Source organism: Spermophilus citellus (genome assembly GCF_964194105.1).
Source record: "Spermophilus citellus genome assembly, chromosome: 16".
Lineage (NCBI taxonomy): Eukaryota > Metazoa > Chordata > Mammalia > Rodentia > Sciuridae > Spermophilus > Spermophilus citellus.
This window is the reverse complement of record NC_138196.1, coordinates 24,727,969-24,752,274: the sequence shown is the minus strand read 5'-3', so window position 1 is coordinate 24,752,274 and position 24,306 is coordinate 24,727,969.

Genomic DNA, 24,306 nt, shown 5'->3' with positions numbered 1-24,306 from the left:
CAAACCGTGTTTGATTTAGAGTTCCAAATACATTTATCCATATAGGAGAAAACAGAGTGAAACCTAAAATTTAAAACTGTTACTGAAAACGAACGGTTTAACCTAGAAGAACAAAATTTGGTGAGCCAAGTGGGATTGGGGTACTGATCACTATTTGAAAGTGTCATCAAGATCTGGTGAAAAAATGTGTGCTGAGATTTCAGGAAACTCGTAGTTTTTTGGAATCTTGGCAACCCCTTTCCATTAAACTGATTTGCGCCAGTCTCTGCTTAGGGCTACATCAATAGGAAACAAACCATAGAAATAGAACTTGGAACTACTTTATTGTGTCAAGTTTCAAAGAGCTAGCAGAAACCGTGTTTGATTTAGAGTTCCAACTACATGTATCCATATAGGAGAAAAGAGAGTGAAACCTAAAAATTAAAACTGTTACTGACAACGAACGGTTTAACCTAGAAGAACGAAATTTGGTGATCCAAGTGGGAATGGGGTACTGATCATTACCTTAAAGTGTCATCAAGATTGGGTGAAAAAAATGTGTGCTGAGATTTCAGGAACCTCGTAGTTTTTTGGAAGCTTGGCAACTCCTTTCCATGAAAGTGATTTGCGCTGGTCTCTGCTTAGGGCTACATCAATAGGAAACAAACCAAAGAGATAGAACGTGGAACTACTTTATTGTGTCAAGTTTCAAAGAGCTAGCACAAACCGTGTTTGATTTAGAGTTCCAACTATATGTATCCATATAGGAGAAAACAGAGTGAAACCTAAAAATTAAACTTTTACTGCCAACGAACGGTTTAACGTGGAAGAACGAAATTTGGTGAGCCAAGTGGGATTGGTGTACTGATCATTACCTGAAAGTGTCATCAAGTTTGGGTGAAAAAATGTGTCCTGAGATTTCAGGAAACTCGTAATTTTTTGGAAGCTTGGCAACCGTTTTCCATGAAAGTGATTTGCGCCGGTCTCTGCTTTGGGCTACATCAATAGGAAACATACCATAGAGATAGAACTTGGAACTACTTTATTGAGTCAAGTTTCATAGAGCTAGCACAAACCGTGTTTTATTTAGAGTTCCAAATACATGTATCCATATAGGATAAAACAGAGTGAAACCTAAAATTTAAAACTGTTACTGCCAACGAACGGTTTAACCTAGAAGAACGAAATTTGGTGAGCCAAGTGGGATTAAGGTACTGATCACTATTTGTAAGTCTCATCAAGATTGGGTGAAAAATGTGTGCTGAGATTTCAGGAAACTCGTAGATTTTGGAAGCTTGGCAACCCCTTTCAATGAAAGTGACTTGCGCCAGTCTCTGCTTATGGCTACATCAATAGGAAATAAACCATAGAGATAGAACTTGGAACTACTATATTGTGTCAAGTTTCAAATAACTAGCACAAACCGTGTTTGATTTAGAGTTCCAAATATATGTATCCATATAGGACAAAACAGAGTGAAACCTAAAAATTAAAACTGTTACTGCCAACGAACGGTTTAACCTAGAAGAACGAAATTTGGTGAGCCAAGTGGGATTGAGGTACTGATCATTACCTGAAAGTGTCATCAAGATTGGGTGAAAAAATGTGTGGTGAGATTTCAGGAAACTCGTAGTTTTTTGGAAGCTTGGCAACCCGTTTCCAAGAGAGTGATTTGCGCCAGTCTCTGCTTAGGGCTACATCAATAAAAGACAAACCATAGAGAGAGAACTTGGAACTACTTTATTGTGTCAAGTTTCAAAGAGGTAGCAGAAACCGTGTTTGATTTAGAGTTCCAACTACATGTATCCATATAGGAGAAAAGAGAGTGAAACCTAAAAATTAAACTGTTACTGACAACGAACGGTATAACCTAGAAGAACGAAATTTGGTGAGCCAAGTGGGATTGGGGTACTGATCATTACCTGAAAGTGTCATTATGTTTGGGTGAAAAAATGTGTGCTGAGATTTCAGGAAACTCGTAGTTTTTTGGAAGCTTGGCAACCCCTTTCCATGAAAGTGATTTGCGCCGGTCTCTGCTTAGGGCTATATCAATAGGAAACAAACCAAAGAGATAGAACTTGGAACTACTTTATTGTGTCAAGTTTCAAAGAGCTAGCAGAAACTGTGTTTGATTTAGAGTTCCAACTCCATGTATCCATATAGGAGAAAACAGAGTGAAACCTAAAATTTTGAACTGTTACTGCCAACGAACAGTTTAACCCAGAAGAACGAAATTTGGTGAGCTAAGTGGGATTGGGGTACTGATCCTTACCTGAAAGTGTCATCAAGATAGGGTGAAAAAATGTGTGCTGAGATTTCAGGAAACTCGTAGTTTTTTGGAAGCTTGGCAACTTCTTTCCATGAAGGTGATTTGCGCCACTCTCTGCTTAGGGCTACATCAATAGGAAACAAACATTAGAGATAGAACTTGGAACTACTTTATTGTGTCAAGTTTCAAAGAGCTAGCTCAAACCGTGTGTGATTTAGAGTTCCAACTACATGTAACCATATAGGAGAAAACAGAGTGAAACTAAAAAATTAAAACAGTTACTGCCAACGAACGGTTTAAACTAGAAGAATGAAATTTGGTGAGCCTAGTGGGATTGGGGTACTGATCATTACCTGAAAGTGTCATCAAGATTGGGTGAAAAAATGTGTGCTGAGATTTCAGGAAACTCGTAGTTTTTTGGAAGCTTGGCAACCCCTTTCCATGAAAGTGATTTGCGCCACTCTCTGCTTAGGGCTACATCAATAGGAAACAAACCATAGAGATAGAACTTGGAACTACTTTATTGTGTCAAGTTTCAAAGAGCTAGCACAAACCGTGTTTGATTTGGAGTTCCAACTACATGTATCCATATAGAAGAAAACAGAGTGAAAACTAAAAATTAAAACTGATACTGCCAACGAACGGTTTAACCTAGAAGAACGAAATTTGGTGAGCCAAGTGGGATTGGGATACTGATCATTATTTGAAAGTGTCATCAATATTGGGTGAAAAAATGTGTGCTGAGATTTCAGGAAACTCGTAGTTTTTTGGAAGCTTGTCAACCCCTTTCCATGAAAGTGATTTGTGCCAGTCTCTGCTTAGGGCTACATCAATAGGAGACAAACCGTAGAGATAGAACTTGGAACTACTTTATTTTGTCAAGTTTCAAAGAGCTAGCACAAACCGTGTTTGATTTTGAGTTCCAACTACATGTATCCATATAGAAGAAAACAGAGTGAAACCTAAAATTTAAAACTGTTACTGCCAACGAACGGTTTAACCTAGAAGAACGAAATTTGGTGAGCCAAGTGGGCTTGGGGTACTGATCATTATTTGAATGTGACATCAAGATTGGGTGAAAAAATGTGTGCTGATATTTCAGGAAGCTCGTAGTTTTTGGAAACTTGGCAACCCCTTTGCATTAAACTGATTTGCGCCAGTCTCTGCTAAGGGCTACATAAATAGGAAACAAACCATAGAGATAGAACTTGGAATTACTTTATTGTGTCAAGTTTCAAAGAGCTAGCACAAACCGTGTTTGATTTAGAGTTCCAAATACATTTATCCATATAGGAGAAAACAGAGTGAAACCTAAAAATTTAAACTATTACTGCCAAAGAACAGTTTAACCTAGAAGAACAAAATTTGGTGAGCCAAGTGGGATTGGGGTACTGATCATTACCTGAAAGTATCATCCAGATTGGGTGAAAAAATGTGTGCTGAGATTTCAGGAAACTCGTAGTTTTTTGGAAGCTTGGCAATCCCTTTCCCTGAAAATGATTTGCGCCAGTCTCTGCTTAGGTCTACATCAGTAGGAAACAAACCATAGAGGTAGAACTTGGAACTACTTTATTGGTTCAAGTTTCAAAGACCTAGCACAAACAGTGTTTGATTTAGAGTTCCAACTACATGTATCCATATAGGAGAAAACAGAGTGAAACCTAAAAATTAAAACTGTTACTGACAACGAACGGTTTAACCTAGAAGAACGAAATTTGGTGATCCAAGTGGGGATGGGGTACTGATCATTACCTTAAAGTGTCATCAAGATTGGGTGAAAAAAATGTGTGCTGAGATTTCAGGAACCTCGTAGTTTTTTGGAAGCTTGGCAACCCCTTTCCATGAAAGTGATTTGCGCTGGTCTCTGCTTAGGGCTACATCAATAGGAAACAAACCAAAGAGATAGAACGTGGAACTACTTTATTGTGTCAAGTTTCAAAGAGCTAGCACAAACCGTGTTTGATTTAGAGTTCCAACTATATGTATCCATATAGGAGAAAACAGAGTGAAACCTAAAAATTAAACTGTTACTGCCAACGAACGGTTTAACCTGGAAGAACGAAATTTGGTGAGCCAAGTGGGATTGGGGTACTGATCATTACCTGACAGTGTCATCAAGTTTGGGTGAAAAAATGTGTGCTGAGATTTCAGGAAACTCGTAATTTTTTGGAAGCTTGGCAACCGTTTTCCATGAAAGTGATTTGCGCCGGTCTCTGCTTTGGGCTACATCAATAGGAAACATACCATAGAGATAGAACTTGGAACTACTTTATTGAGTCAAGTTTCATAGAGCTAGAACAAACCGTGTTTTATTTAGAGTTCCAAATACATGTATCCATATAGGATAAAACAGAGTGAAACCTAAAATTTAAAACTGTTACTGCCAACGAACGGTTTAACCTAGAAGAACGAAATTTGGTGAGCCAAGTGGGATTAAGGTACTGATCACTATTTGTAAGTCTCATCAAGATTGGGTGAAAAAATGTGTGCTGAGATTTAAGGAAACTCGTAGATTTTGGAAGCTTGGCAACCCCTTTCCAAGAAAGTGATTTGCGCCAGTCTCTGCTTAGGGCTACATCAATAGAAGACAAACCATAGAGAGAGAACTTGGAACTACTTTATTGTGTCAAGTTTCAAAGAGCTAGCAGAAACCGTGTTTGATTTAGAGTTCCAACTACATGTATCCATATAGGAGAAAAGAGAGTGAAACCTAAAAATTAAAACTGTTACTGACAACGAACGGTTTAACCTAGAAGAACGAAATTTGGTGAACCAAGTGGGGATGGGGTACTGATCATTACCTTAAAGTGTCATCAAGATTGGGTGAAAAAAATGTGTGCTGAGATTTCAGGAACCTCGTAGTTTTTTGGAAGCTTGGCAACCCCTTTCCATGAAAGTGATTTGCGCTGGTCTCTGCTTAGGGCTACATCAATAGGAAACAAACCAAAGAGATAGAACGTGGAACTACTTTATTGTGTCAAGTTTCAAAGAGCTAGCACAAACCGTGTTTGATTTAGAGTTCCAAATATATGTATCCATATAGGAGAAAACAGAGTGAAACCTAAAAATTAAACTGTTACTGCCAACGAACGGTTTAACCTGGAAGAACGAAATTTGGTGAGCCAAGTGGGATTGGGGTACTGATCATTACCTGAAAGTGTCATCAAGTTTGGGTGAAAAAATGTGTGCTGAGATTTCAGGAAACTCGTAATTTTTTGGAAGCTTGGCAACCGTTTTCCATGAAAGTGATTTGCGCCGGTCTCTGCTTTGGGCTACATCAATAGGAAACATACCATAGAGATAGAACTTGGAACTACTTTATTGAGTCAAGTTTCATAGAGCTAGAACAAACCGTGTTTTATTTAGAGTTCCAAATACATGTATCCATATAGGATAAAACAGAGTGAAACCTAAAATTTAAAACTGTTACTGCCAACGAACGGTTTAACCTAGAAGAACGAAATTTGGTGAGCCAAGTGGGATTAAGGTACTGATCACTATTTGTAAGTCTCATCAAGATTGGGTGAAAAAATGTGTGCTGAGATTTAAGGAAACTCGTAGATTTTGGAAGCTTGGCAACCCCTTTCCAAGAAAGTGATTTGCGCCAGTCTCTGCTTAGGGCTACATCAATAGAAGACAAACCATAGAGAGAGAACTTGGAACTACTTTATTGTGTCAAGTTTCAAAGAGCTAGCAGAAACCGTGTTTGATTTAGAGTTCCAACTACATGTATCCATATAGGAGAAAAGAGAGTGAAACCTAAAAATTAAACTGTTACTGACAACGAACGGTATAACCTAGAAGAACGAAATTTGGTGAGCCAAGTGGGATTGGGGTACTGATCATTACCTGAAAGTGTCATTATGTTTGGGTGAAAAAATGTGTGCTGAGATTTCAGGAAACTCGTAGTTTTTTGGAAGCTTGGCAACCCCTTTCCATGAAAGTGATTTGCGCGGGTCTCTGCTTAGGGCTATATCAATAGGAAACAAACCAAAGAGATAGAACTTGGAACTACTTTATTGTGTCAAGTTTCAAAGAGCTAGCAGAAACTGTGTTTGATTTAGAGTTCCAACTCCATGTATCCATATAGGAGAAAACAGAGTGAAACCTAAAATTTTGAACTGTTACTGCCAACGAACAGTTTAACCCAGAAGAACGAAATTTGGTGAGCTAAGTGGGATTGGGGTACTGATCCTTACCTGAAAGTGTCATCAAGATAGGGTGAAAAAATGTGTGCTGAGATTTCAGGAAACTCGTAGTTTTTTGGAAGCTTGGCAACTTCTTTCCATGAAAGTGATTTGCGCCACTCTCTGCTTAGGGCTACATCAATAGGAAACAAACATTAGAGATAGAACTTGGAACTATTTATTGTGTCAAGTTTCAAAGAGCTAGCTCAAACCGTGTGTGATTCAGAGTTCCAACTACATGTAACCATATAGGAGAAAACAGAGTGAAACTAAAAAATTAAAACAGTTACTGCCAACGAACGGTTTAAACTAGAATAATGAAATTTGGTGAGCCTAGTGGGATTGGGGTACTGATCATTACCTGAAAGTGTCATCAAGATTGGGTGAAAAAATGTGTGCTGAGATTTCAGGAAACTCGTAGTTTTTTGGAAGCTTGGCAACCCCTTTCCATGAAAGTGATTTGCGCCACTCTCTGCTTAGGGCTACATCAATAGGAGACAAACCGTAGAGATAGAACTTGGAACTACTTTATTGTGTCAAGTTTCAAAGAGCTAGCACAAACCGTGTTTGATTTTGAGTTCCAACTACATGTATCCATATAGAAGAAAACAGAGTGAAACCTAATATTTAAAACTGTTACTGCCAACGAACGGTTTAACCTAGAAGAACGAAATTTGGTGAGCCAAGTGGGCTTGGGGTCCTGATCATTATTTGAAAGTGACATCAAGATTGGGTGAAAAAATGTGTGCTGATATTTCAGGAAGCTCGTAGTTTTTGGAAACTTGGCAATCCCTTTCCATGAAAATGATTTGCGCCAGTCTCTGCTTAGGGCTACATCAGTAGGAAACAAACCATAGAGGTAGAACTTGGAACTACTTTATTGGTTCAAGTTTCAAAGACCTAGCACAAACAGTGTTTGATTTAGAGTTCCAACTACATGTATCCATATAGGAGAAAAGAGAGTGAAACCTAAAAATTAAAACTGTTACTGACAACGAACGGTTTAACCTAGAAGAACGAAATTTGGTGATCCAAGTGGGGATGGGGTACTGATCATTACTTTAAAGTGTCATCAAGATTGGGTGAAAAAAATGTGTGCTGAGATTTCAGGAACCTCGTAGTTTTTTGGAAGCTTGGCAACCCCTTTCCATGAAAGTGATTTGCGCTGGTCTCTGCTTAGGGCTACATTAATAGGAAACAAACCAAAGAGATAGAACGTCGAACTACTTTATTGTGTCAAGTTTCAAAGAGCTAGCACAAACCGTGTTTGATTTAGAGTTCCAACTATATGTATCCATATAGGAGAAAACAGAGTGAAACCTAAAAATTAAACTGTTACTGCCAACGAACGGTTTAAACTGGAAGAACGAAATTTGGTGAGCCAAGTGGGATTGGGGTACTGATCATTACCTGAAAGTGTCATCAAGTTTGGGTGAAAAAATGTGTGCTGAGATTTCAGGAAACTCGTAATTTTTTGGAAGCTTGGCAACCGTTTTCCATGAAAGTGATTTGCGCCGGTCTCTGCTTTGGGCTACATCAATAGGAAACATACCATAGAGATAGAACTTGGAACTACTTTATTGAGTCAAGTTTCATAGAGCTAGCACAAACCGTGTTTTATTTAGAGTTCCAAATAAATGTATCCATATAGGATAAAACAGAGTGAAACCTAAAATTTAAAACTGTTACTGCCAACGAACGGTTTAACCTAGAAGAACGAAATTTGGTGAGCCAAGTGGGATTAAGGTACTGATCACTACTTGTAAGTCTCATCAAGATTGGGTGAAAAAATGTGTGCTGAGATTTCAGGAAACTCGTAGTTTTTTGGAGGCTTGGCAACCCCTTTCCATGAAAGTGATCTGCGCCTGTCTCTGCTTAAGGCTACACCAATAGGAAACAAAACATAGAGATAGAACTTGGAACTACTTTATTGTGTCAACTTTCAAAGAGCTAGCACAAACCGTCTTTGATTTAGAGTTCCAAATATATGTATCCTTATAGGAGTAAACAGAGTGAAACCTAAAAATTTAAACTGTTACTGCCAACGAACGGTTTAACCTAGAAGAACGAAATTTGGAGAGCAAAGAGGGATTGGGGTACTGATCATTACCTGAACGTGTCATCAAGATTGGGTGAAAAAAATGTGTGCTGAGATTTCAGGAAACTCGTAGTTTTTTGGAAGCTTGGCAACCCCTTTCCATGAGAGTGATTTGCGCCAGTCTCTGCTTAGGGCTACATCAATAGGAAAAAACCATAGAGATAGAACTTGGAACTACTTTATTGTGTCAAGTTTCAAAGAGCTAGCACAAACCGTCTTTGATTTAGAGTTCCAACTACATGTATCCTTATAGGAGTAAACAGAGTGAAACCTAAAAATTAAACCTGTTACTCCCGACGAACGGTTTAACCTAGAAGAACGAAATTTGGTGAGCCAAGTGGGATTGGGGTACTGATATTTACCTGAAAGTGTCATCAAGATTGGGTGAAAAAATGTGTGCTGAGATTTCAGGAAACTCGTAATTTTTTGGAAGCTTCGCAACCCCTTTCCATGAAAGTGATTTGTGCCAGTCTCAGCTTACGGCTACATCAATAGGAAACAAACCATAGAGATAGAACTTGGAACTACTTTATTGTGTCAAGTTTCAAAGAGCTAGCACAAAGAATGTTTGATTTAGAGTCCCAACTACATGTATCCATATAGGGGAAAACAGAGTGAAACCTAAAAATTAAAACTATTACTGCCAACGAACGGTTTAATTTAGAAGAACGAAATTTGGAGAGCCAAGTGGGATTGGGGTACTGATCATTACCTGAAAGTGTCATCAATATTTGGTGAAAAAATGTGTGCTGAGATTTCAGGAAACTCGTAGTTTTTTGGAAGCTTTGCAACCCCTTTCCATGAAAGTGATCTGCGCCTGTCTCTGCTTAGGGCTACACCAATAGGAAACAAAACATGGAGATAGAACTTGGAACTACTTTATTGTGTCAAGTTTCAAAGAGCTAGCACAAACCGTCTTTGATTTAGAGTTCCAACTACATGTATCCATATAGGAGAAAACAGAGTGAAACCTAAAAATTAAAACTATTATTGCCAACGAACGGTTTAACCTAGAAGAACGAAATTTGGTGAGCCAAGTGGGATTGGGGTCCTGATCATTACCTGAAAGTTCCATCAAGATTGGGTGAAAAAATGTGTGCTGAGATTTCAGGAAACTCGTAGTTTTTTGGAGGCTTGGCAACCCCTTTCCATGAAAGTGATCTGCGCCTGTCTCTGCTTAAGGTTACACCAATAGGAAACAAAACATAGAGATAGAACTTGGAACTACTTTATTGTGTCAACTTTCAAAGAGCTAGCACAAACCGTCTTTGATTTAGAGTTCCAACTACATGTATCCATATAGAAGAAAACAGAGTGAAACCTAAAAATTAAAACTGTTACTGCCAACGAATAGTTTAATCTAGAAGAACGAAATTTGGTGAGCCAAGTGGGATTGGGGTACTGATCTTTACCTGAAAGTGTCATCAAGATTGGGAGAAAAAATGTGTGCTGAGATTTCAGGAAACTCGTAGTTTTTTGGAAGCTTGGCAACCCCTTTCTATGAAAGTGATTTGCGCCAGTCTCTGCTTAGGGCTACATCAATAGGAAAGAAACCATAGAGATAGAATTTGGAACTACTTTATTGTGTCAAGTTTCAAAGAGCTAGCACAAACCGTGTATGATTTAGAGTTCCAACTACATGTATCCATATAGGAGAAAACAGAGTGAAACGTAAAAATTTAAACTGTTACAGCCAACGAACGGTTTAACCTAGGAGAACGAAATTTGGTGTGCCAAGTGGGATTGGGGTACTGATCATTACCTGAAAGTGTCATCAAGATTGGGTGAAAAAAATGTGTGCTGAGATTTCAGGAAACTCGTAGTTTTTTGGAAGCTTTGCAACCCCTTTCCATGAAAGTGATCTGCGCCTGTCTCTGCTTAGGGCTACACCAATAGGAAACAAACCATAGAGATAGAACTTGGAACTACTTTATTGTGTCAAGTTTCAAAGAGCTAGCACAAACAATGTTTGATTTAGAGTCCCAACTACATGTATCCATATAGGGGAAAACAGAGTGAAACCTAAAAATTAAAACCATTACTGCCAACGAACGGTTTAACCTAGAAGAACGAAATTTGGTGAGCCAAGTGGGATTGGGGTACTGATCATTGCCTGAAGGAGTCATCAAGATTGGGTGAAAAAATGTGTGCTGAGATTTCAGGAAACTCGTAGTTTTTTGGAAGCTTGGCAACCCCTTTCCATGAAAGTGATTTGCGCCAGTTTCTGCTTAGGGCTACATCAATAGGAAATAAACCCTAGAGATAGAACTTGGAACTACTTTATTGTTTCAACTTTCAAATAGCTAGCACAAACCGTCTTTGATTTTGAGTTCCAAATACATGTATCCATATAGGAGAAAACAGTGAAAACTAAAAATTAAAACTGTTACTGCCAAGGAACGGTTTAACCTAGAAGAACAAAATTTGGTGAGCCAAGTGGGATTGGGGTACTGATCTTTACCTGAAAGTGTCATCAAGATCTGGTGAAAAAATGTGTGCTGAGATTTCAGGAAAGTTGTAGTTTTTTGGAAGCTTGGTAACCCCTATCCATGAAAGTGATCTGCGCCTGTCTCTGCGTAGGGCTACACCAATAGGAAACAAAACATGGAGATAGAAGTTGGAACTACTTTATTGTGTCAAGTTTCAAAGAGCTAGCACAAACCGTCTTTGATTTAGAGTTCCAACTACATGTATCCATATAGGAGAAAACAGAGTGAAACCTAAAAATTAAAACTATTACTGCCAACGAGCGGTTTAACCTAGAAGAACGAAATTTGGTGAGCCAAGTGGGATTGGGGTCCTGATCATTACCTGAAAGTTCCATCAAGATTGGGTGAAAAAATGTGTGCTGAGATTTCAGGAAACTCGTAGTTTTTTGGAGGCTTGGCAACCCCTTTCCATGAAAGTGATCTGCGCCTGTCTCTGCTTAAGGCTACACCAATAGGAAACAAAACATAGAGATAGAACTTGGAACTACTTTATTGTGTCAACTTTCAAAGAGCTAGCACAAACCGTCTTTGATTTAGAGTTGCAACTACATCTATCCATATAGGATAAAACAGAGTGAAACCTAAAAATTAAAACTGTTACTGCCAACGAATAGTTTAACCTAGAAGAACGAAATTTGGTGTGTCAAGTGTGATTGGGGTACTGATCTTTACCTGAAAGTGTCATCAAGATTGGGAGAAAAAATGTGTGCTGAGATTTCAGGAAACTCGCAGTTTTTTGGAAGCTTGGCAACCCCTTTCCATGAAAGTGATTTGCGCCAGTCTCTGCTTAGGGCTACATCAATAGGAAAGAAACCATAGAGATAGAATTTGGAACTACTTTATTGTGTCAAGTTTCAAAGAGCTAGCACAAACCGTGTTTGATTTAGAGTTCCAACTACATGTATCCATATAGGAGAAAACAGAGTGAAACCTAAAAATTAAAACTGTTACAGCCAACGAACGGTTTAACCTAGAAGAACGAAATTTGGTGTGCCAAGTGGGATTGGGGTACTGATCATTACCTGAAAGTATCATCAAGATTGGGTGAAAAAAATGTGTGCTGAGATTTCAGGAAACTCGTGGTTTTTTGGAAGCTTTGCAACCCCTTTCCATGAAAGTGATCTGCGCCTGTCTCTGCTTAGGGCTACACCAATAGGAAACAAACCATAGAGATAGAACTTGGAACTACTTTATTGTGTCAAGTTTCAAAGAGCTAGCACAAACAATGTTTGATTTTGAGTCCCAACTACATGTATCCATATCGGGGAAAACAGAGTGAAACCTAAAAATTTAAACTATTACTGCCAACGAACGGTTTAACCTAGAAGAACGAAATTTGGTGAGGCAAGTGGGATTCGGGTACTGATCATTACCTGAAGGAGTCTTGAAGATTGGGTGAAAAAATGTGTGCTGAGATTTCAGGAAACTCGTAGTTTTTTGGAAGCTTGGCAACCCCTTTCCATGAAAGTGATTTGCGCCAGTTTCTGCTTAGGGCTACATCAATAGGAAATAAACCATAGAGATAGAACTTGGAACTACTTTATTGTGTCAACTTTCAAAGAGCTAGCACAAACCGTGTTTGATTTAGAGTTCCAACTACATGTTTCCATATAGGAGAAAACAGAGTGAAACCTATAAATTAAAACTGTTACAGCCAACGAACGGTTTAACCTAGAAGAACGAAATTTGGTGTGCCAAGTGGGATTGGGGTACTGATCATTACCTGAAAGTGTCATCAAGATTGGGTGAAAAAAATGTGTGCTGAGATTTCAGGAAACTCGTAGTTTTTTGGAAGCTTGGCAACCCCTTTCCATGAGAGTGATTTGCGCCTGTCTCTGCTTAGGGCTACATCAATAGGAAAAAACCATAGAGATAGAACTTGGAACTACTTTATTGTGTCAAGTTTCAAAGAGCTAGCACAAACCGTCTTTGATTTAGAGTTCCAACTACATGTATCCTTATAGAAGTAAACAGAGTGAAACCTAAAAATTAAACCTGTTACTCCCGACGAACGGTTTAACCTAGAAGAACGAAATTTGGTGAGCCAAGTGGGATTGGGGTACTGATATTTACCTGAAAGTGTCATCAAGATTGGGTGAAAAAATGTGTGCTGAGATTTCAGGAAACTCATAATTTTTTGGAAGCTTCGCAACCCCTTTCCATGAAAGTGATTTGTGCCAGTCTCAGCTTACGGCTACATCAATAGGAAACAAACCATAGAGATAGAACTTGGAACTACTTTATTGTGTCAAGTTTCAAAGAGCTAGCACAAACAATGTTTGATTTAGAGTCCCAACTACATGTATCCATATAGGGGAAAACAGAGTGAAACCTAAAAATTAAAACTATTACTGCCAACGAACGGTTTAATTTAGAAGAACGAAATTTGGAGAGCCAAGTGGGATTGGGGTACTGATCATTACCTGAAAGTGTCATCAATATTTGGTGAAAAAATGTGTGCTGAGATTTCAGGAAACTCGTAGTTTTTTGGAAGCTTTGCAACCCCTTTCCATGAAAGTGATCTGCGCCTGTCTCTGCTTAGGGCTACACCAATAGGAAACAAAACATGGAGATAGAACTTGGAACTACTTTATTGTGTCAAGTTTCAAAGAGCTAGCACAAACCGTCTTTGATTTAGAGTTCCAACTACATGTATCCATATAGGAGAAAACAGAGTGAAACCTAAAAATTAAAACTATTATTGCCAACGAACGGTTTAACCTAGAAGAACGAAATTTGGTGAGCCAAGTGTGATTGTGGTCCTGATCATTACCTGAAAGTTCCATCAAGATTGGGTGAAAAAATGTGTGCTGAGATTTCAGGAAACTCGTAGTTTTTTGGAGGCTTGGCAACCCCTTTCCATGAAAGTGATCTGCGCCTGTCTCTGCTTAAGGCTACACCAATAGGAAACAAAACATAGAGATAGAACTTGGAACTACTTTATTGTGTCAACTTTCAAAGAGCTAGCACAAACCGTCTTTGATTTAGAGTTCCAACTACATGTATCCATATAGAAGAAAACAGAGTGAAACCTAAAAATTAAAACTGTTACTGCAAACGAATAGTTTAATCTAGAAGAACGAAATTTGGTGAGCCAAGTGGGATTGGGGTACTGATCTTTACCTGAAAGTGTCATCAAGATTGGGAGAAAAAATGTGTGCTGAGATTTCAGGAAACTCGCAGTTTTTTGGAAGCTTGGCAACCCCTTTCTATGAAAGTGATTTGCGCCAGTCTCTGCTTAGGGCTACATCAATAGGAAAGAAACCATAGAGATAGAATTTGGAACTACTTTATTGTGTCAAGTTTCAAAGAGCTAGCACAAACCGTGTATGATTTAGAGTTCCAACTACATGTATCCATATAGGAGAAAACAGAGTGAAACGTAAAAATTAAAACTGTTACAGCCAACGAACGGTTTAACCTAGGAGAACGAAATTTGGTGTGCCAAGTGGGATTGGGGTACTGATCATTACCTGAAAGTGTCATCAAGATTGGGTGAAAAAAATGTGTGCTGAGATTTCAGGAAACTCGTAGTTTTTTGGAAGCTTTGCAACCCCTTTCCATGAAAGTGATCTGCGCCTGTCTCTGCTTAGGGCTACACCAATAGGAAACAAACCATAGAGATAGAACTTGGAACTACTTTATTGTGTCAAGTTTCAAAGAGCTAGCACAAACAATGTTTGATTTAGAGTCCCAACTACATGTATCCATATAGGGGAAATCAGAGTGAAACCTAAAAATTAAAACCATTACTGCCAACGAACGGTTTAACCTAGAAGAACGAAATTTGGTGAGCCAAGTGGGATTGGGGTACTGATCATTACCTGAAGGAGTCATCAAGATTGGGTGAAAAAATGTGTGCTGAGATTTCAGGAAACTCGTAGTTTTTTGGAAGCTTGGCAACCCCTTTCCATGAAAGTGATTTGCGCCAGTTTCTGCTTAGGGCTACATCAATAGGAAATAAACCCTAGAGATAGAACTTGGAACTACTTTATTGTTTCAACTTTCAAAGAGCTAGCACAAACCGTCTTTGATTTTGAGTTCCAAATACATGTATCCATATAGGAGAAAACAGTGAAAACTAAAAATTAAAACTGTTACTGCCAAGGAACGGTTTAACCTAGAAGAACAAAATTTGGTGAGCCAAGTGGGATTGGGGTACTGATCATTACCTGAAAGTGTCATCAAGATCTGGTGAAAAAATGTGTGCTGAGATTTCAGGAAATTTGTAGTTTTTTGGAAGCTTGGTAACCCCTATCCATGAAAGTGATCTGCGCCTGTCTCTGCGTAGGGCTACACCAATAGGAAACAAAACATGGAGATAGAAGTTGGAACTACTTTATTGTGTCAAGTTTCAAAGAGCTAGCACAAACCGTCTTTGATTTAGAGTTCCAACTACATGTATCCATATAGGGGAAAACAGAGTGAAACCTAAAAATTAAAACTATTACTGCCAACGAGCGGTTTAACCTAGAAGAACGAAATTTGGTGAGCCAAGTGGGATTGGGGTCCTGATCATTACCTGAAAGTTCCATCAAGATTGGGTGAAAAAATGTGTGCTGTGATTTCAGGAAACTCGTAGTTTTTTGGAGGCTTGGCAACCCCTTTCCATGAAAGTGATCTGCGCCTGTCTCTGCTTAAGGCTACACCAATAGGAAACAAAACATAGAGATAGAACTTGGAACTACTTTATTGTGTCAACTTTCAAAGAGCTAGCACAAACCGTCTTTGATTTAGAGTTGCAACTACATCTATCCATATAGGATAAAACAGAGTGAAACCTAAAAATTAAAACTGTTACTGCCAACGAATAGTTTAACCTAGAAGAACGAAATTTGGTGAGTCAAGTGTGATTGGGGTACTGATCTTTACCTGAAAGTGTCATCAAGATTGGGAGAAAAAATGTGTGCTGAGATTTCAGGAAACTCGCAGTTTTTTGGAAGCTTGGCAACCCCTTTCCATGAAAGTGATTTGCGCCAGTCTCTGCTTAGGGCTACATCAATAGGAAAGAAACCATAGAGATAGAATTTGGAACTACTTTATTGTGTCAAGTTTCAAAGAGCTAGCACAAACCGTGTTTGATTTAGAGTTCCAACTACATGTATCCATATAGGAGAAAACAGAGTGAAACCTAAAAATTAAAACTGTTACAGCCAACGAACGGTTCAACCTAGAAGAACGAAATTTGGTGAGCCAAGTGGGATTGGGGTACTTATCATTACCTGAAAGTGTCATCAAGATTGGGTGAAAAAATGTGTGCTGAGATTTCAGGAAACTCATAGTTTTTTGGAATTCTTGGCAACCCCTTTCCATGAAAGTGATCTGCGCCAGTCTCAGCTTACGGCTACATCAATAGGAAACAAACCATAGAGATAGAACTTGGAACTACTTTATTGTGTCAAGTTTCAAAGAGCTAGCACAAACAATGTTTGATTTAGAGTCCCAACTACATGTATCCATATAGGGGAAAACAGAGTGAAACCTAAAAATTAAAACTATTACTGCCAATGAACGGTTTAACCTAGAAGAACGAAATTTGGTGAGCCAAGTGGGATTGGGGTACTGATCATTACCTGAAGGAGTCATCAAGATTGGGTGAAAAAATGTGTGCTGAGATTTCAGGAAACTCGTAGTTTTTTGGAAGCTTGGCAACCCCTTTCCATGAAAGTGATCTGCGCCTGTCTCTGCTTAACGCTACACCTATAGGCAACAAAACATAGAGATAGAACTTGGAACTACTTTATTGTGTCAAGTTTCAAAGAGCTAGCACAAACCGTCTTTGTTTTAGAGTTCCAACTACATGTATCCATATAGGAGAAAACAGAGTGAAACCTAAAAATTTAAACTGTTACTGCCAACGAACGGTTCAACCTAGATGAAAGAAATTTGGTGAGCAAAGTTGGATTGGGGTACTGATCATTAGCTGAAAGTGTCATCCAGATTGGGTGAAAAAATGTATGCGTTGATTTCTGCAAACTCGTAGTTTTTTGGAGGCTTGGCAACCCCTTTCCATGTAAGTGATTTGCGCCGGTCTCTGCTTTGGGCTACATCAATAGGAAACAAACCATAGAAATAGAACTTGGGACTACTTTATTGGGTCAAGTTTCAAAGAGCTAGCACAAACCGTGTTTGATTTAGAGTTCGAAATACATGTATCCATATAGGAGAAAACAGAGTGAAACCTAAAAATTTAAACTGTTACTGCCAATGAACGGTTTAACCTAGAAGAACGAAATTTGGTGAGCCAAGTGGGATTCGGGTACTGATCATTACCTGAAAGTGTCATCCAGATTGGGTGAAAAAATGTGTGCTGAGATTTCAGGACACTCGTAGTGTTTTGGAAGCTTGGCAACCCCTTTCCATGAAAGTGATTGACGCCAGTCTGTTCTTAGGGCTACATCAATAGGAAACAAACCATAGAGATAGAACTTAGAACTACTTTATTGCGTCAAGTTTCAAAGAGCTAGCACAAACCGTGTTTGATTTAGAGTTCCAACTACATGTATCCATATAGGAGAAAACAGAGTGAAACCTAAAAATTAAAACTGTTACTGCCAACGAACGGTTTAACCTAAAAGATCGAAATTTGGTGAGCCAAGTGGGATTGGGGTACTTATCATTAGCTGAAAGTGTCATACAGTTTGGGTGAAAAAATGTGTGCTGAGATTTCAGGAAACTCGTAGTTTTTTGGAAGCTTGGCAACCCCTTTCCATGAAAGTGATTGGCGCCAGTCTGTTCTTAGGGCTACATCAATAGGAAAGAAACCATAGAGATAGGACATGGAAGTACTTTATTGTGTCAAGTTTCATAGAGGTAGCACAAACCGTGTTTGATTTAGAGTTCCAACTACATGTATCCATATAGGAGAAAACAGAGTGAAACCTAAAAATTAAAACTGTTACTGCCAACGAACAGTTTAACCTAGGAGAACGAAATTTGGTGAGCCAAGTGGGATTGGGGTACTGATTATTACCTGAAAGTGTCATCAAGATTGGGTGAAAAAATGTGTGCTGTGATTTCGGGAAACTCGTAGTTTTTTGGAAGCTTGGCAACCCCTTTCTATGAAAGTGATTTGCACTAGTCTCTGCTTAGGGCTACATCAATAGGAAACAAACCATAGTGATAGAACTTGGAACTACTTTATTGTGTCAAGTTTCAAAGAGCTAGCACAAACCGTGTTTGATTTAGAGTTCCAACTACATGTATCCATGTAGGGGAAAACAGAGTGAAACCTAAAAATTAAAACTATTACTGCCAACGAACGGTTTAACCTAGAAGAACGAAATTTGGTGAGCCAAGTGGGATTGGGGTACTGATCATTACCTGAAAGTGTCATCAAGATTGGGTGAAAAAATGTGTGCTGAGATTTCAGGAATCTCGTAGTTTTTTGGAAGCTTTGCAACCCCTTTCCATGAAAGTGATCTGCGCCTGTCTCTGCTTAGGGCTTCACCAATAGGAAACAAAACATGGAGATAGAACTTGGAACTACTTTATTGTGTCAAGTTTCAAAGAGCTAGCACAAACCGTGTTTGATTTAGAGTTCCAACTACATGTATCCATATAGGAGAAAACAGAGTGAAACCTAAAAATTAAAACTGTTACTGCCAACGAATAGTTTAACCTAGAAGAACGAAATTTGGTGAGCCAAGTGAGATTGGGGTACTGATCTTTACCTGAAAGTGTCATCAAGATTGGGTGAAAAAATGTGTGCTGAGATTTCAGGAAACTCGCAGTTTTTTGGAAGCTTGGCAACCCCTTTCCATGAAAGTGATTTGCGCCAGCCTCTGCTTAGGGCTACATCAATAGGAAAGAAACCATAGATATAGAATTTGGAACTACTTTATTGTGTCAAGTTTCAAAGAGCTAGCACAAACCGTCTTTGATTTAGAGTTCCAACTACATGTATCCATATAGGAGAAAACAGAGTGAAACCTAAAAATTAAAACTGTTACAGCCAACGAACGGTTTAACCTAGAAGAACGAAATTTGGTGTGCCAAGTGGGACTGGGGTACTGATCATTACCTGAAAGTGTCATCAAGATTGGGTTAAAAAATGTGTGCTGAGATTTCAGGAAACTCGTAGTTTTTTGGAAGCTTGGCAACCCCTTTCCATGAAAGTGATTTGCGCCAGTTTCTTCTTAGGGCTACATCAATAAAAAACAAACCATAGAGATAGAACTTGGAACTACTTTATTGTGTCAAGTTTCAAAGAGCTAGCACAAACCGTGTTTGATTTTGAGTTCCAACTACATGTATCCATATAGGAGAAAAGAGTGAAACCTAAAAATTAAAACTGTTACTGCCAACGAACGGTTTAACCTAGAAGAACAAAATTTGGTGAGCCAAGTGGGATTTGCGTACTGATAATTACCTGAAAGTGTCATCAAGATTGGGTGAAAAAATGTGTGCTGAGATTTCAGGAAACACGTAGTGTTTTGGAAGCTTGGCAACCCCTTTCCATAAAAGTGATTTGCGCCAGTCTCTGCTTAGGGCTACATCAATAGGAAACAAACCATAGAGATAGAACTTGGAACTACTTTATTGTGTCAAGTTTCAAAGAGCAAGCACAAACCGTGTTTGATTTAGAATTCCAACTACAGTATCCATATAGTAGAAAACAGAGTGAAACCTAAATATTTAAACTGTTACTGCCAACCAACGGTTTAACCTAGAAGAACGAAATATGTTCAACCAAGTCGGATTGGGGTACTGAGCATTACCTCAACGTGTCATTAAGTTTGGGTTAAAAAATGTGTGCTGAGATTTCAGGAAACTCGTAGTTTTTTGGAAGCTTGGCAACCCCTTTCCATGAAAGTGATTTGCGCCAGTCTTTGCTTAGGGCTACATCAATAGGAAATAAACCATAGAGATAGAACTTGGAACTACTTTATTGTGTCAAGTTTCAAAGAGCTTGCATAAACCGTGTTGGATGTAGAGTTCCAACTAAATGTATCCATATAGGAGAAAACACAGTGAAACCTAAAAATTAAAACTGTTACTGCAAACGAACGGTTTAACCTAGAAGAAAGAAATTTGGTGAGCCAAGTTGGATTGGGGTACTGATCATTAGCTGAAAGTGTCATCCAGATTGGGTGAAAAAATGTGTGCGTTGATTTCTGCAAACTCGTAGTTTTTTGGAGGCTTGGCAACCCCTTTCCATGAAAGTGATTTGCGCCGGTCTCTGCTTTGGGCTACATCAATAGGAAACAAACCATAGAAATAGAACTTGGGACTACTTTATTGGGTCAAGTTTCAAAGAGCTAGCACAAACCGTGTTTGATTTAGAGTTCGAAATACATGTATCCATATAGGAGAAAACAGAGTGAAACCTAAAAATTAAAACTGTTACTGCCAATGAACGGTTTAACCTAGAAGAACGAAATTTGGTGAGCCAAGTGGGATTCGGGTACTGATCATTACCTGAAAGTGTCATCCAGATTGGGTGAAAAAATGTGTGCTGAGATTTCAGGAAACTCGTAGTGTTTTGGAAGCTTGGCAACCCCTTTCCATGAAAGTGATTGACGCCAGTCTGTTCTTAGGGCTACATCAATAGGAAATAAACCATAGAGATAGAACTTAGAACTACTTTATTGCGTCAAGTTTAAAAGAGCTAGCACAAACCGTGTTTGATTTAGAGTTCCAACTACATGTATCCATATAGGAGAAAACAGAGTGAAACCTAAAAATTAAAACTGTTACTGCCAACGAACGGTTTAACCTAAAAGATCGAAATTTGGTGAGCCAAGTGGGATTGGGGTACTTATCATTAGCTGAAAGTGTCATACAGTTTGGGTGAAAAAATGTGTGCTGAGATTTCAGGAAACTCGTAGTTTTTTGGAAGCTTGGCAACCCCTTTCCATGAAAGTGATTGGCGCCAGTCTGTTCTTAGGGCTACATCAATAGGAAAGAAACCATAGAGATAGGACATGGAAGTACTTTATTGTGTCAAGTTTCATAGAGGTAGCACAAACCGTGTTTGATTTAGAGTTCCAACTACATGTATCCATATAGGAGAAAACAGAGTGAAACCTAAAAAATAAACTGTTACTGCCAACGAACAGTTTAACCTAGGAGAACGAAATTTGGTGAGCCAAGTGGGGTTGGGGTACTGATTATTACCTGAAAGTGTCATCAAGATTGGGTGAAAAAATGTGTGCTGTGATTTTGGGAAACTCGTAGTTTTTTGGAAGCTTGGCAACCCCTTTCTATGAAAGTGATTTGCACTAGTCTCTGCTTAGGGCTACATCAATAGGAAACAAACCATAGTGATAGAACTTGGAACTACTTTATTGTGTCAAGTTTCAAAGAGCTAGCACAAACCGTGTTTGATTTAGAGTTCCAACTACATGTATCCATATAGGGGAAAACAGAGTGAAACCTAAAAATTAAAACTATTACTGCCAACGAACGGTTTAACCTAGAAGAACGAAATTTGGTGAGCCAAGTGGGATTGGGGTACTGATCATTACCTGAAAGTGTTATCAAGATTGGGTGAAAAAATGTGTGCTGAGATTTCAGGAATCTCGTAGTTTTTTGGAAGCTTTGCAACCCCTTTCCATGAAAGTGATCTGCGCCTGTCTCTGCTTAGGGCTTCACCAATAGGAAACAAAACATGGAGATAGAACTTGGAACTACTTTATTGTGTCAAGTTTCAAACAGCTAGCACAAACTGTGTTTGATTTAGAGTTCCAACTACATGTATCCATATAGGAGAAAACAGAGTGAAACCTAAAAATTAAAACTGTTACTGCCAACGAATAGTTTAACCTAGAAGAACGAAATTTGGTGAGCCAAGTGAGATTGGGGTACTGATCTTTACCTGAAAGTGTCATCAAGATTGGGTGAAAAAATGTGTGCTGAGATTTCAGGAAACTCGCAGTTTTTTGGAAGCTTGGCAACCCCTTTCCATGAAAGTGATTTGCGCCAGCCTCTGCTTAGGGCTACATCAATAGGAAAGAAACCATAGATATAGAATTTGGAACTACTTTATTGTGTCAAGTTTCAAAGAGCTAGCACAAACCGTCTTTGATTTAGAGTTCCAACTACATGTATCCATATAGGAGAAAACAGAGTGAAACCTAAAAATTAAAACTCTTACAGCCAACGAACGGTTTAACCTAAAAGAACGAAATTTGGTGTGCCAAGTGGGACTGGGGTACTGATCATTACCTGAAAGTGTCATCAAGATTGGGTTAAAAAATGTGTGCTGAGATTTCAGGAAACTCGTAGTTTTTTGGAAGCTTGGCAACCCCTTTCCATGAAAGTGATTTGCGCCAGTTTCTTCTTAGGGCTACATCAATAAAAAACAAACCATAGAGATAGACCTTGGAACTACTTTATTGTGTCAAGTTTCAAAGAGCTAGCACAAACCGTGTTTGATTTTGAGTTCCAACTACATGTATCCATATAGTAGTAAACAGAGTGAAACCTAAAAATTAAAACTGTTACTGCCAACGAACAGTTTAAATTAGAAGAACAAAATTTGGTGAGCCAAGTGGGATTGGGGTACTGATCATTATCTGAAAGTGTCATCAATATTGGGTGAAAAAATGTGTGCTGAGATTTCAGGAAACTCGTAGTTTTTTGGAAGCTTGGCAACCCCTTTCCATGAAAGTGATTTGCACCAGTTTCTGCTTAGGGCTACTCAATAGGAAACAAACCATAGAGATAGAACTTGGAACTACTTTATTGTGTCAAGTTTCAAAGAGTTAGCACAAACCGTGTTTGATTTAGAGTTCCAACAACATGTATCCATATAGGAGAAAACAGAGTGAAACCTAAAAATTAAAACTGTTACAGCCAATGAACTGTTTAACCTAGAAGAACGAAATTTGGTGTGCCAAGTGGGATTGGGGTACTGATCATTACCTGAAAGTGTCATCAAAATTGGGTGAAAAAAATGTGTGCTGAGATTTCAGGAAACTCGTAGTTTTTTGGAAGCTTGGCAACCCCTTTCCATGAAAGTGATTTGCGCCAGTTTCTGCTTAGGGCTACATCAATAGGAAACACACCATAGAGATAGAACTTGGAACTACTTTATTGTGTCAAGTTTCAAAGAGCTAGCACAAACCGTCTTTGATTTAGAGTTCCAAATATATGTATCCTTATAGGAGTAAACAGAGTGAAACCTAAAAATTAAAACTGTTACTGCCAACGAACGGTTTAACCTAGAAGAACGAAATTTGGTGAGCCAAGTGGGATTGGGGTACTGATCATTACCTGAAAGTTCCATCAAGATTGGGTGAAAAAATGTGTGCTGAGATTTCAGGAAATTCATAGTTTTTTGGAAGCTTGGTAACCCCTTTCCATGAAAGTGATTTGCGCCAGTCTCTGCTTAGGGCTACATCAATAGGAAACAAAACATAGACATAGAACTTGGAACTACTTTATTGTGTCAAGTTTCAAAGAGCTAGCACAAACCGTGTTTGATTTAGAGTTCCGACTACATGTATCCTTATAGGAGTAAACAGAGTGAAACCTAAAAATTAAACTGTTACTGCCAACGAACAGTTTAAATTAGAAGAACAAAATTTGGTGAGCCAAGTGGTATTGGGGTACTGATCATTACCTGCAAGTGTCATCAAGATTGGTTGAAAAAATGTGTGCTGAGATTTCAGGAAACTCCTAGTTTTTTGGAAGCTTCGCAACCCCTTTCCAGGAAAGTGATTTGCGCCAGTCTCTGCTTATGGCTACATCAATAGGAAACAAACCATAGAGATAGAACTTGGAACTACTTTATTGTGTCAAGTTTCAAAGAGCTAGCACAAACCGTGTTTGATTTAGAGTCCCAACTACATGTATCCATATAGGGGAAAACAGAGTGAAACCTAAAAATTAAAACTATTACTGCCAATGAACGTTTTAACATAGAAGAACGAAATTTGGTGAGCCAAGTGGGATTGGGGTACTGATCATTACCTGCAAGTGTCATCAAGATTGGGTGAAAAAATGTGTGCTGAGATTTCAGGAAACTCGTAGTTTTTTGGAAGCTTTGCAACCCCTTTCCATGAAAGTGATCTGCGCCTGTCTCTGCTTAGGGCTACACCAATAGGAAACAAAACATGGAGATAGAACTTGGAACTACTTTATTGTGTCAAGTTTCAAAGAGCTAGCACAAACCGTCTTTGATTTAGAGTTCCAACTACATGTATCCATATAGGAGAAAACAGAGTGAAACCTAAAAATTAAAACTGTTACTGCCAACGAATAGTTTAAAATAGAAGAACAAAATTTGGTAAGCCAAGTGGGATTGGGGTACTGATCTTTACCTGAAAGTGTCATCAA